Source organism: Sapajus apella, unplaced genomic scaffold, assembly GCF_009761245.1.
Source record: "Sapajus apella isolate SASKATOON/1434 unplaced genomic scaffold, GSC_monkey_1.0 scaffold67, whole genome shotgun sequence".
Lineage (NCBI taxonomy): Eukaryota > Metazoa > Chordata > Mammalia > Primates > Cebidae > Sapajus > Sapajus apella.
In genome coordinates, this window is record NW_022437007.1 from 6,113,969 (window position 1) to 6,123,598 (window position 9,630).

At 41.7% G+C, this 9,630-nt stretch overlaps 1 protein-coding gene and 1 long non-coding RNA gene across 3 annotated transcripts in view; one reads left to right on the plus strand and one right to left on the minus strand.

The window, feature by feature from the left end:
- The window catches only part of CUNH4orf45 (chromosome unknown C4orf45 homolog), a 141,569-nt gene that overhangs the window by 92,289 nt on the left and 39,650 nt on the right, over window positions 1-9,630 (plus strand). The gene's annotated exons all lie outside the window — the stretch shown is intronic.
- LOC116530473 lies at window positions 651-4,019 on the minus strand. The gene is made up of 3 exons (XR_004260018.1): window positions 3,976-4,019; window positions 2,825-2,827; window positions 651-731 (listed from the first exon to the last, which is right to left on the minus strand). It is a non-coding gene; the product is annotated as an uncharacterized LOC116530473 (long non-coding RNA).

A 9,630-nucleotide genomic window follows, 5' to 3' on the forward strand; every position in this document is an offset into this window, starting at 1 on the left:
GCTTTTTTTGGGTGGTAGGCTCTTAATTGCTGCCTCAACTTCAGACCTTGTTATTGGTCTATTCAGGGTTTCCACTTCTTCCTGGTTTAGGGTTGGGAGGATGCAAGTGTCCAGGAATTTATCCATTTCTTCCAGGTTTACTAGTTTATGTGCATAGAGTTGTTTGTAATAATCTCTGATGAAGGCTTGTATTTCTGTGGAATCTGTGGTGATATCCCCTTTATCATTTTTTATTGCATCTATTTGATTATTCTCTCTTTTCTTTTTTTTTTAAACCTGGCTAGTGGTCTGTCTATTTTGTTGATCTTTTCAAAAAAATAGCTCCTGGATATATTGATTTTTGAAGGGTTTTTTTGGTCTCTATCTTCTTCAGTTATGCTCTGATCTTAGTTATTTCTTGTCTTCTGCTAGGTTTTGAGTTTTTTTGGTCTAGCTCCTCTAGCTCTTTCAATTGTGATGATAGAGTGTTGATTTTAGATCTTTCCTTGCTTCTCATGTGGGCTTTTTTGCTGTATATTTTCCTCTAGAGACTGTTTTAAAGGTGTCCCAGAGATTCTAGTATGTTGTGTCTTCGTTCTTGTTGGTTTTGAAGAACATCTTTATTTCTGCCATCATTTTTGTTTATCTAGTCAACATTCACAAGCCAGTTATTCAGTTTCCATGATGCTGTGCAGTTCTGAGTTAGTTTCTGAATTCTGAGTTCTAACTTGATTGCACTGTGGTCTGAGAGACTGTTTGTTATGATTTCTGTTCTTTTGCATTTGTTGAGGAGTGATTTGCTTCCAATTATGTGGTCAGTTTTAGAGTAGGTGTGATGTGGTGCTGAGAAGAATGTATATTCTGTAGATTTGGGGTGGAGAGTTCTGAAAGTGTCTATTAGATTTGCTTGTTCCAGGTCTGAGTTCAAGTCCTGAATATCTTTGTTAATTTTCTGACTCGTTGATCTAATATTGACAATGGGGTGTTAAAGTCTCCCACTATAATTGTGTGGGAGTCTAAGTCTCTTTGTAAGTCATTAAGAACTTGCTTTATGTATCTGGGTGCTCCTGTATTGGGTGCATATATATTTAGGATCATTAGCTCTTCTTGTAATATTGATCCATTTACCATTGCGTCATGTTCTTCTTTGTCTCTTTTGATCTTTGTTAGTTTAAAGTTTATTTTATCTGAGATGATAATTGCAGCTCCTGCTCTTTTTGCTCTCCATTTGCTTGGCAAATCTTCCTCCATCCCTTTATTTTGAGCGTGTGTGTATCCTTGCATGTGTGATGGGTTTCCTGGATACAGCACACCAATGGGTTTCGGCTTTTTATCCAATTTGCCAATCTGTGTCTTTTGATTGGGGCATTTAGCCTATCTTCCTTTAGGGTTAATATTGTTATGTGTGAATTTGATCCTGCCATTTTGATGCTAGCTGGCTGTTTTTCCTGTTAGTTGATGCAGTTTCTTCATTGTGTTAATGGTCTTTGCCATTTGGTATGTTTTTGGAGTGGCTGGTACTGGTTATTCCTTTCTATGTTTAGTGCCTCTTTTGGGAGCTCTTGTAAAGCAGGGCTGGTAGTGATGAAATCTGTGAGTACTTGCTTGTTTGTAAAATATTTTATTTTCCCTTGACTTATGAAACTTACTTTGGCTCGCTATGAAATTTGGGGTTGAAAGTTCTTTTCTTTAAGGATGTTGAATATTAGCTCCCACTCTCTTCTGTCTTGTAGGGTTTCTGCTGAGAGATCTGCTGTGAGTCTGATGGGCTTCTCTTTGTGGATAACCCGACCTTTCTCTGTGGCTGCCCTTAGCATTTTCTCCTTCATTTCAACCCTGGTGAATCTGACAATTATGTGCCTTGGGGTTGCTCTTCTTTAGGAATATCTTTGTGGTGGTCTCTGTATTTCTTGGACTTGAATATTGGCCTGCCTTGCAGGTTGGGGAAGTTTTCCTGGAGAATATCCTGAAGAGTATTTTCCAGCTTGGATTGATTCTCTCCGTCACATTCAGGTACACCTATCAAACGTAGATTAGGTCTTTTCACATAGTCCCATATTTCTTGGAGATTTTGTTCATTCCTTTTTACCCTTTTTTCTCTAATCTTCCCTTCTCATTTTATTTCATTGAGTTGATCTTCGACCTCTGATATCCTTTCTTCTGCTTGGTCAGTTTGGCTGCTGAAACTTGTGTATGCTTCACTAAGTTCTCGTGTTGTGTTTTTCAGCTCCCTCAATTCACTTATATTCCTCTCTAAGTTGTTTATTCTCATTAGCATTTTATCACATCTTTATTCAACATTCTTAGTTTCTTTGCATTGGGTTAGAAGGTGTTCTTTTAGCTCAGAGAAGTTTCTTATTACCTATCTTCTGAAGCCTGATTCTGTCAATTTATCACACTCATTCTCCATCCAGCCTTGTTCCCTTGCTGGTGAGGAGTGGTGATCCCTTGTAGGAGGAGAGGTGTTCTGATTTCTGGTGTTTTCATCCTTTTTGTGCTGGTTTCTTCCCATCTTTGTGTATTTATCCACCTGTCATCTTTGTAGTTGTTGACTTTCTGATTGGGTCTCTGGGTGGATGTCCAGTTTGTTGATGATGAAGTTATTTCTTTCTGTTTCTTAGTTTTCCTTCTACCAGTCAGGCCCCTCTGCTGTAGGTCTGCTGAGGTCCACTCCAGGCCCTGCTTGCCTGGGGATCACCTGCAGCATCTGCAGAATGGTAAGGGTTGCTTCCAGTTTCTTCTGCTGTCTTTGTCCCTGAAGGATACCCCCCTGATGTCAGTCTGAGCTCTCCTTTATGAGGTGACTCTTTGGATATATGGGTGTCAGGGAGCTGCTTGAGGAGACATTCTGTCCTTTTTAGGAGCTCAAGTGCTGAGCTTTGAGCTCTGTTGTTCATTCAGAGTTGCTGAGCAGGTATGTTTAAGTCTGCTGCAGCTGAACTCATAAACCCCCCTTTTTTCCACCAGGTGCTCTGTCCTGGGGAGTTAGGGCTTTATTTATGAGTTTCTGTTGTGTTGCTGGCTTGTTTCAGGGCTTCCCTGCCCAGCGAGGAGGCAGCCTCATCACTGTCTACCTGCAGAAGCTTTGCTGAGCTGCTGTGGGCTCCGCACAGCTGCCGTGTGAACTTCCCCGCAGTCCTGTTTATACAGGTGTAGTTAGAACTGCCTCGTCAATGGCGGCTTCTGTAACAGCAGAGTCTCTCTTTAATGACAGGCTGCCTCGGTGATGGTGGGCTGCCTCAGCAATGGTGGACTACCTCCATAGTGGTAGAGTGCCTCGGTAATGGTGGACACCCCTCCCCCACAGAACTGGACCACCCCGGGTGGTCCAGTGAAAGCACAGTTCAGCTGTGCTTTCTGTGAACTCTCAATCCAGAGTGTTTCTGATTACTGTTTTTTTGTGGGGGTGGGACCAGCCGAGCCTGATCACCTGTCTCCCTGCCTCAGAGCCTTTCTTTTTTGTCTCCCAGGTGTTCCAGTCGCCTGTTCAAAAGGTGCCTGGATCTGTGTGATTTCCCATGCGGCGACCCACTATGCCAGCTGAAACAGCCGCACTGAGATTTGTGTTGCTTTTTTGCCCAGGAATCTCCTGGCCTGGCTCCCTGTTTCAGTCCTCTTTTCTATCAGTTGAATGTGTGACTCTGTCTTCCCCAAGCTCCAATTGCCAGCTAAAATGGCACCCGGACCCGTGTATTTTGTATGGAGAACAACTGCGCCGGGGTGCTGGCCAAAACAGCCACTCCGGCTGAAACAGCCGTGCTGGCTGCACCACCGAAACAGCTGTGCCGGCAAAAAAAGCTGTGCTGGTGACCCATGGGGCTCTTCTGCCTGGGAATCTCCTGGTCTGTGGGCAATAATAATCTGCCTGGAAATATGGCATCCACTCACCCTCCATGTTTTCGCTGGGAGCTGCAATCCTGAGCTGCTGCTAATCGGCCATCTTGGATCCATCCCTTAATCCTCAGTTGTAATTTGATTGTGCTTGGTCTGAGAGACTGTTATGATTTCTGTTCTTTTGCATTTGCTGAAGAGTGATTTACTTCCAAGTATGTAGTTAATTTTAGAGTAAGTGTGATGTGGTTGGTGCTGAGAAGAATGTATATTCTGTGGATTTGGGGTGGAGTGTTCTGTAAATGTCTGTTAGGTCCATTTGGTCCAGATCTGAGTTCAAGTCCTGAATATCCTTGTTGACTTTCTGACTCATTGATCTGTCCAATATTGTCAGTGGAGTGTTAAAGTCTCCCACTATTATTCTGTGGGAGTCTAAGTCTCTTTGTAGGTCTTTAAGAACTTGCTTTATGTATCTGGGTGCTCCTGCATTGGGTGCATATATATGTAGGATAGTTAGCTCTTCTTGTTACCTTGATCCTTTTACCATTATGTAATTCCCTTCTTTGTCTCTTTTGATCTTTGTTGGTTTAAAATCCGTTTTATCAGGGACTAGGATTGCTACCCCTGCTTTTTTTTGCTCTCCATTTGCTTGGTAAATCTTCTTCCATCCCTTTATTTTGAATCTGTGTGAGTCTTTGCATGTGAGATGGGTCTCCTGAATACAGCACACAGATAGGTCTTGACATTTATCCAGTTTGCTAATCTGTGTCTTTTGATTGGGGCATTTAGGCCATTTACATTCAATGTTAATATTGTTTTCTTTGAATTTTATCCTGCTATTTTGTTACACTGGCTGGTTGATTTGCCTGTTAATTGACATGGCTCCTTCATTGCATTGTTATTCTTTAACGTTTGGTACGTTTTTGCAGTGGCTAGCACTGGTTGTTCCTTTCCATGTTTAGTGCTTCCTTCAGGAGCTCTTGTAAGACAGGTCTTGTAGCAATGAAATCTCTCAGCAATTGCTTGTCCATAAAGGATTTTATTTCTTCTTCACTTATGAAGCTTAGTTAGGCTGGATATGAAATTCTGGATTGAAAGCTCTTTTCTTTAAGGATGTTGAATATTGGCCCCTACCCCCTTCTAGCTTGTAGGATTTCTGCCAAGAAATCCGCTGTGAGTCTGATAGTCTTTCCTTTGTGGGTGACTCGACCTTTCTCTATGGCTGCCCTTAGGATTTTTTCCTTCATTTCCACTCTGGTGAATCTGATGATTATGTGGCTTGGGCTTGCGCTTCTTGAGGAGTATCTTTGCGGTGTTCTCTGTATTTTCTGGATTTGAATTGGCCTGCCTTGTTAGGTTGGGGAAGTTTTCTTGAATAGTATCCTGAAGAGTGTTTTCTAGCTTGGATTCATTCTCCCCATCACATTCAGGTATACTGATCAAGCGTAGATTAGGTCTTTTCACATAGTCCCATATTTCTTGGAGGCTTTTTTCATTTCTTTTCACTCTTTTTTCTCTAATCTTGCTGTCTTGTTTTATTTCATTGATTTGATCTTCAATCTCTGATATCCTTTCTTCCGCTTGGTTGATTCGGCTATTGAAACTTGTGTATGCTTTGCAAAGTTCTTGTGCTATGATTTTCAGCTCCATCAAGTCATTTATGATCTTTTCTAAGCTGGTTATTCTAGGTAGCATTTTGTCAAACCTTTTTTCAATGTTCTTAGTTTCTTTGCATTGGTTTAGAGGATGGTCTTTTAACTCAGAGACGTTTATTATTACCCACCTTCTGAAGCCTTTTTCTGTCAATTTGTCAAACTCATTCTCTATCTTGTTTTGTTCTCTTGATGGTGAGGAGTTGTGATCCCTGGGAGGAGAAGAGGTGTTCTGGTCTTTGATGGTTTCATCCTTTGTGCACTGGTTTCTTCCCATCTTCAGGGATTTATCTCCCTCTGATCTTTGAAGTTGGTTGTTTAGGGAGGAACCTCTGAGTGGACGTCCTTTCTGTTGAGGTTGGAGCTATATCGTTTTTGGCCTGTAGAGGCACTGCTGAGCTGCCTCGAATTAGTCAGGCTGCTGGGTGGGTGGTCTTCTCTTGGAGTGCCTTTACGCAGGTGAGATTGGCCCTGCCTTCCCAATTGTGTCTCTGCTTCCCTGAGCTCGATCTTCCCAGCTGGGGTCAAACTGGTGTATTTGCTGTGATGCTCTCTAGCAGGTGGGCTTCAGTTTGAGTTTTGTAGGGGTGGGGCTTTCCAAGCCTTATGGCCTGTTTCCTTGCTTTCACTCTGCCTCTTTCTGTGGGACAATAGTTCCGTCCCACTAGTGTTAGTCCAGACTTCTACTCAGGTCCCTGCCGGCAGCTTGCAGCACCAGGAGGGAGTTGTTGCTTGATTTGCTTCGACAACCCAGGGCGTCCCTCAGTCTGGCACGGCTCTCGTGGACCATGGGTTGCAGGAGGGTTGAGGGAAGCACAGGATCTGAATCGGAGCACCGAGGGGGTGAAGTCCCCGACCCTCTGAGATGGCTGCACATTCCAGGTGAGGATGCACCCCACCCTGTCTCAGTTCTCCTTCCCTGGGCTGCTATCGCCCTGCTTTGGCTCACTTTCCCTGGGCTATTTTCAGTGTCCTACCAGTCCCACTGAAACAAACCTGACACCTCACTTGGAATTGTGACGTCCTCTAGCTCTCTGCATCTCATTCACTGGGAGCTGCATTCTGGTGTTGTCTCCTCTCAGCCATCTTGGTGCGCCCTTGATGTTTGTTGTTGAGATGGAGTCTGTGTTGCCCAGGCTAGAGTGCAATGGTGCAATATTGGCTCACTGCAACCTCTGCCTCTCTGGTTCAAGCAGTTCTGCCTCAGCCTCCTGGGTAGCTGGAATTATAGGTACCCACCCTCATTCTGGTCTAATTTTTGTGTTTTTAGTAGAGATGGGATTTCACCATGTTAGCCAGTCTGGTCTTGAATGCTTGACCTCAGATTATCTACCTGCCTTGGTCTCTCGAAGTGATGGGATTACAAGTGTGAGCCACCATGCCTGGCCTCAGTCTCTATTTTGAAGACTGACTCAACTCCCTTGTTGATTGGTCCTCCCCCCGAGATTGTGCAGCAGGCAGAGTTTTGCTTTCCCCTTCCATTGCATTGAACATGGTGCTGGGCATAAATGGGCACTCAATGCAGATTGCTGAATTGTGTGTAAAAGACAAGTCCTGGTCTATATTGTACCCCTAACAGCTCATATGGCTACAGTTCAGGCTTGAGAAGCTGAATGGGTTCAAATGATGAGGACTTCCTGAGAGAGGAAATTCAAGCCAGGTATAAAAGGAACATCTTAGGGAAATATTTAGCTGCCTCCTTGGGTGAATTTTTCAATATGTGCAAATGAAAGACGAGATTAGTAAATCAACGGAGTTACAGTTAAACCATTCTGGAAAGAAATGATGTCATGCCTCTGATCTAATGTCACAATAAAGATGCCTCTTCACCAACTGGGGGTGCCTGATAAATTTGCCACTTACTTGATGATTTATGGATTTGTCTTAAGGAACACTTCAAGTTCCTGTGGACTGTCATTGTAGTAGGTGGGGTTGGGGGTCAAGAGGCTGCAAATCCCGAAGTAAGGACAGCCAAAGTGGTTGTCAGCCACAAAGACCAGAGAAACATGTTGTTTAAAGGATCAGAATTAACTACAGCCTCTCCCAGCTTTTCATTTGCTTGAAAGTCACAGAAACACAGCTCTTTTCAAGAATGCCTCTCCTAGTCTGCTTTTTTTTTTTTTCTTTTTAATAGAAGCAAGATCAAATATAACTGATCTGCTTTCTTGTGGTCTGTCTGCTCATAATCCTAGACTTCATTAGTTAGCACACACATTCAATAGACATGCATCATGGCTGAGTTGAAAGAGCACTGAATTGAGAATCAAGAAAATTGGGTTCACTAGGAATGTATCCTTCCCAAGTAAGTAATAAAGGAGATATACAAAGGTTTTGCTGGAAGTCTAACAATATGTGATCAGGAATAAAAAGTCAGAAATCACTTAATGTCCCACAAATAGGGAATTCTAATCAGTCATGAAGCAGTATCTATATGCTAATTTAGTGCAATGGCTTTGAAGAGAGAATTCCTGAATTTAAGTCCCAGCTTCACCACCTTGTACCTGTGACGTCTTGGATAAGCTATTTAAACTACTTATGCTTCAGTTTTCCAATCTGTAAAATAACAGAATCCACTCCACTGGATTGTTGTAAGTATAGATTGTATTATTATATATACAGACTTAGAACAGCATTTGGTACATACGAAGGGCTTAATAAATAGTATGACCATATAATTTATCACCTAAGACAACACTGGGGCAATGACTTCCATAGTTTGTAGAAGATGACTTTTAACCTAGAATTTTATACCCAACCAATGGCCAAGTGGGAAGGAAGGAAAAAGGAAAGTTTCAGCATGTATGTACTCAAAAAATGTACCTCCAAGCTTATTTTTTTCCCTAATAGGCAACTAAAGAATGTTATCTAGCAGGATAAGCAGGTAAAACATAAAGGAGTCCAGTCCAGGAACCAAGGTACCCAACAAAGGCGAAGGGGAAAGGGAATTCCTTAGACAGTGTTAAAGGACTAGGAATGTGGCTATGCAGGAACCTAGGGAACTTTCAATTCAGATAGGAACAAGAAAAGTGGGATCTCCAGAAGGAGCTTTATTGAGTATAAGTATTGGGTTAAATACAGTATTAGAACCAAATGGGTTAAAACTGATTGTTTTGGGGGAAGAGAACATTAGAGCAGGAAACAGGGAGAGAAGGAGAGTAACTTTTTAATAATAAGCATTTTAATGTTATTTGCATGTATTTTGTAAATGTATCTAAATTACTAAAATGGAAAAAAGCACACTATGATGTACATGTACAAGTGTTCTATTTGGTAAAAATAAACATTTCTATTTTTACTTAATAATTAAAAAAATTGATTTCCTTTGGTTTTCTCTGACCTCTTTCTGGATATTTTATTAGTTAGACATTATATATTTTAACTTTTTATTATTTTTTCCTCTTCTTTTCCATCTCTTGGACTTGTTCTACTTTTAAAGGATTAACTTATCACTATGGTATAAAATTTCTTTACTGAATCTTTATACTGATTGTCTTTAGCTAACAATATGGATATTAATAGATATAGTTGCTTTGTTATTTTAGTGGCACTCTCAGCCTAAAATAGCAATAGTCAACAAGAATGTTGTTAGGGTTTCTAAATTTAAAAAAAATTGCAATCTAGAGCTAGGACTTTCAGTGCTAAGGAAATATTCACTGACCTGAATAAACAGGGCTTTCTGTTTATCCAGAAAGGTGTAAGGTGTGCTTATATTTTGCATTAGATGGGTGGTGTGTAGAAAATTGCTTGTTTCATTTCATAAGAAATACTGCCAAACTCAGTTGTTAAACTAGCACAGACTTAATGTCAGCTACTATTTTAAACCATATTGGTACATAAATGCATCCTTTTTTTCCTTGGAGTTGTTTTCCTCAAAACATCTGTAAATCTCAACAGTTTTCTGTTTTTAAGACTGTCAGTGCCTGGAACTTTGGAGGGATTTCCATAAGCATTAAGTAGCAAAGTTCTGTGATTATTTTTTTTTGAGATAATTAGTGCAAATTCTTTTTTTTTTTGAGACGGAGTTTCGCTCTTGTTACCCAGGCTGGAGTGCAATGGCGCGATCTCGGCTCACCGCAACCTCCGCCTCCTGGGTTCAGGCGATTCTCCTGCCTCAGCCTCCTGAGTAGCTGGGATTACGGGCATGGTGGCACATGCCTGTAATCCCAGC